A 4,241-nucleotide genomic window follows, 5' to 3' on the forward strand; every position below is an offset into this window, starting at 1 on the left:
AAACAAAGAACAGTGAATAAGGTTGTTGATTGTGAATGAGAGATAGCTTATAAACTTTGGAGAAGTAATCAGGGAATGGGGTGTTAAAGGCTTCGGAGGTGTTTAACTCTTAGAAAAAGCAATATTTGTGTTTTCCTACTTTGACTCATGTAAAAATCTTTCCATGACATTATTTATAATCAAATTTTAATTTCTAGGCAATCTAATTTCTTTTAATTTAATTAATTATCAATTCATTGGTCAACTAATTAAAAGAAGAGGTTAAGCACGGTTTCAATTTAAAGTCACACAACTATCAAAATACTATTCCTAGTCAAGTTGAAAATCATGAGAAAGAGTTTCAAGCTAATTCCGATATTAAATTTCTCAAAATAACAACAGAATCCAAGACAAAATTAGAATATTTCTCAATACTTCTAACCATTAAAGATGAAGAACGAGACTTAATCTTGAAAAAGTAAAAAATCATGAATCAAAATAAAGAAAACACTTGCATTACTAATCCATAAAATCAAATAGAGCTCATAACCTTTAGCAGACGAGGTTTAGTTACTCATGATAGAAAAAAATAACCTAAAACTAATGAGGTACTGGATGGATCTAGTTCAGTCTTGGGATTCGAAGATCCTTGATGATCTCTGTGAACCATGTGTTCACTTATTTATAATCTAATCTTATCTTTTTAAGGATAAGATAAATGCAAGCGACAATTCAAATATAATCTAAAACTAAATCCTAACAACCAAATCTCATCTTTTTAGAAGAAGTTAATGCTAACTAATCATTTAAATCTTGAATCTTTGGTTGAATTCAAAGCTCCCTGGGAGTGGACATTGGAATTAGCACTGGGCATGCACTTTTGGGCCACTCGAAGTGAAAATTCACTTGAAGCCAGGGTCCGGAACTTGCGTTGGGTGCCAGGTTCACTTTAGACTCCCTGGAGGTGCAAAAATGCATGGGCGTTGCGCTTGAATCTTCCAAGCTGGGCACCGCCCTTGAGATACCATCAAAGGTGCTGGGCTTGAAGTTTGGCAGTTGGGATTGAAGTTAGGATGCTAGTCTTGAAGTTTGGACGCTAGGAGTGAAGTTGGGTGCCCAGGAGTTGAATTCTAGGCGTTCTGGCGCCCATTTTTCTAAGAGTTCAACTGAGAACTTTCTTGTTTGCTTCTCTTCTCTTGATTTCTTTAAATAATAATTATGAATACACAATAAAACAAATTCAACTATTTTATTAGCTATAAAAACTTCATAAAAAACATAAGAACTTTGATTTAAACCTAAGAAAACTACTAAAAAAGATATATAAAAACTGTTAAAAATGTCTAGTACATGTGGGGTTATCTTATCTGATGAATCTTGCATGCTCAAGGATTTAGAATATTCAAACTCATTCCAAATTATATTATGAATTCTTTTTAAATTGTATGACCTTAAGCATTCTTAACAATTTAATCAGTGAAAGATATTTGAAGTCTTTGACTCTACGTGTTTATCTCAAGGAAGCTCTTAAAAGGTTTTCATCGATAATCTCGAGCCAGTTGGCTCATGTTATCAGGTGATAAAGCGCCCTTTGAATTTAATCACCAAGCGTCTCCTTGACACATCAACACCACAAGCACATAACTAAAAATATTTCTATTCATCCAACATAGGTGCCGAGAGTCTCTATGGACTCTAATGCTTTGTCTCAAGGAAACTTTTAATATAGATTTTCAATCGATAATCTCGAGATAGTTGACTCAAGTTAGCGGGTGAGAGGCACCCCTTGAATTTACTTACAAGACTCTCCTTGACACAAACCACCACCGACACATAACTGAGTTCAAGTTATTGGTGCTCAGAGTCTTATCATTATTTATTTTTCGATCTCCCCTTTTTTTTCATGGTACCACTTCAAGGGCTGGACTTTGAATTCTCATAATTTCTCTAGAATTTATTTTGGAAAATTTCTTCTTCTGCAGATTCATTCAGATACCTTAAATCTATTAATGTAACCACACTTCTAAGAACCACCACTTTTATTTTGATTTTTTTATCAATTACTATCATTCAATATTCTCGTTTACATAAGCAATTTACTGGAGAAACAAGCAGGTAGAATTTTAAATAACTAAGACTCACAAAAAAAAGAAAATAAAAACACAAAGAAAATATGATGCAAAGAAAAGATAAGAGAGTAAGACACATGACTAACTACCAAAAAGAATAAGGTTACCATTTTCAATCTCCATCAATGTCCTCGGCTTTCTTCATATTGTATTCTTGTTGCGTTCTAAACCCTATTTTTCTTTAACTATACCAAACTTAAGATTTGTCAAATTTCTAAGTTTAAATATTTTAAGTGGTATAAGGAGGTATGTGTTTTATTGGGAAAGAAGGACGAAAAATAGTGAGAAGTGACAAACAAAATAGTGGTGGGCATGATCATATAAATAAAAATAAGCATGCATGTAATCTTAAACAAAAATTTTGAGACACTTGGAAGGAATAAATCATAAACTTTGACTCTTGGGTGCCACTAATACATGGGCACTAGGCACGGATGCCGACTTCCTTGCCTCCTCGAAGGTGCCAGACTTCAACTTTTGAAGTTAGAAAAGAGAGAAAAAGATACTCACTGATTGGATTGTATTCCACAACTTTATTACCTCGTATGAACAAATTTTTTATTGTTGGATTAAGTCTTTTTTGTACTTGAACCACAGGTTTAGAATCTTCCTCCAGTAAAATTTGTGCATGCGCATCATGGGATTTATTCCCTTCAGATTACTGATTATTTATCCAATAGCAGTCTTACTTTCCTTCAATACTTGCAGCAATCCTTCTTTCTCCGTGGTGTTATCTGAAGGTATTTTTCTCTATTAGCAACTCATCGTTCGACTCTTCTGTTTCTTTAAAAACTTGAATAGTGAGAAGTGACAAACAAAATAGTGGTGGGCATGATCATATAAATAAAAATAAGCATGCATGTAATCTTAAACAAAAATTTTGAGACACTTGGAAGGAATAAATCATAAACTTTGACTCTTGGGTGCCACTAATACATGGGCACTAGGCACTGGATGCCGACTTCCTTGCCTCCTCGAAGGTGCCAGACTTCAACTTTTGAAGTTAGTTGCCAGCTCTCTTTCTCTTTTTTTTTTCAATTAATTAAAAGAAAAGACTTTTATAGAAAAGAGAAGAAAAAGATACTCACTGATTGGATTGTATTCCACAACTTTATTACCTCGTTATGAACAAATTTTTTATTGTTGGATTAAGTCTTTTTTGTACTTGAACCACAGGTTTAGAATCTTCCTCCAGTAAAATTTTGTGCATGCGCATCATGGGATTTATTCCCTTCAGATTACTGATTATTTATCCAATAGCAGTCTTACTTTCCTTCAATACTTGCAGCAATCCTTCTTTCTCCGTGGTGTTATCTGAAGGTATTTTCTCTATTAGCAACTCATCGTTCGACTCTTCTGTTTCTTTAAAAACTTGAGTGCTGTGAAGAATTCTTAAAGGCCATTTATCAAGAACTTCTTGGATCAATGAGTTAATTAAATTAACTCTCATACATCTTTCTGATTCACTAGGATATGTCACTATAAGAAAAACGTTGAGTACCGTTAGATTTACCGTCGAATTCTTCAAGTATATCCGATGGTAATCAATTTACCGTCGGATTTACCATAAAAAATAATTAGATGATATAAACCTCATTGTTAAATGCTTACCGTCAATTTTATTTCGTCCGTCGGTAATTATCGTTGGACTTTAGAACGGATTACCAGCTCAGGATTACTGCTAGATTTTTCTGACGGTAATGTTGGGGACAAAACATCTTTTGCAACCATGTTATCATCGGATTATTCCAACGGTAATTCTGACGGTAATGTCATTTTATTTCATTTTTTTTAATTTGAAATAAATGGTCAATTTTAATTTTAAATTTAAATTTTTTTCACACAATTAGTGATGAATTCATAAAGAATGAAGAATTTTTATTTAAAATAAATAAATAATACAATGTGCAAATTAAATAAAAGTCAAGTACTCCAAATAAATGTATGAAACAATAAAACTAAAACTTAATATCTACAGATTCAGATAGTCATCGTCGTCAGTCCCGTGGTCCTGAGTTAGAGGTTCAGGAGGAAGTGACGATGTCCGCGTGCCACCAGCGCGACCGCTGCCATCCACAGTGGTGTTGCCACCAGCAGGGTCGATGTCAGCGGCGCGTATCTGGGCCTGGTACA

The sequence above is a fragment of the Arachis stenosperma genome, chromosome 3 (assembly GCF_014773155.1).
Source record: "Arachis stenosperma cultivar V10309 chromosome 3, arast.V10309.gnm1.PFL2, whole genome shotgun sequence".
Taxonomy (NCBI): domain Eukaryota; kingdom Viridiplantae; phylum Streptophyta; class Magnoliopsida; order Fabales; family Fabaceae; genus Arachis; species Arachis stenosperma.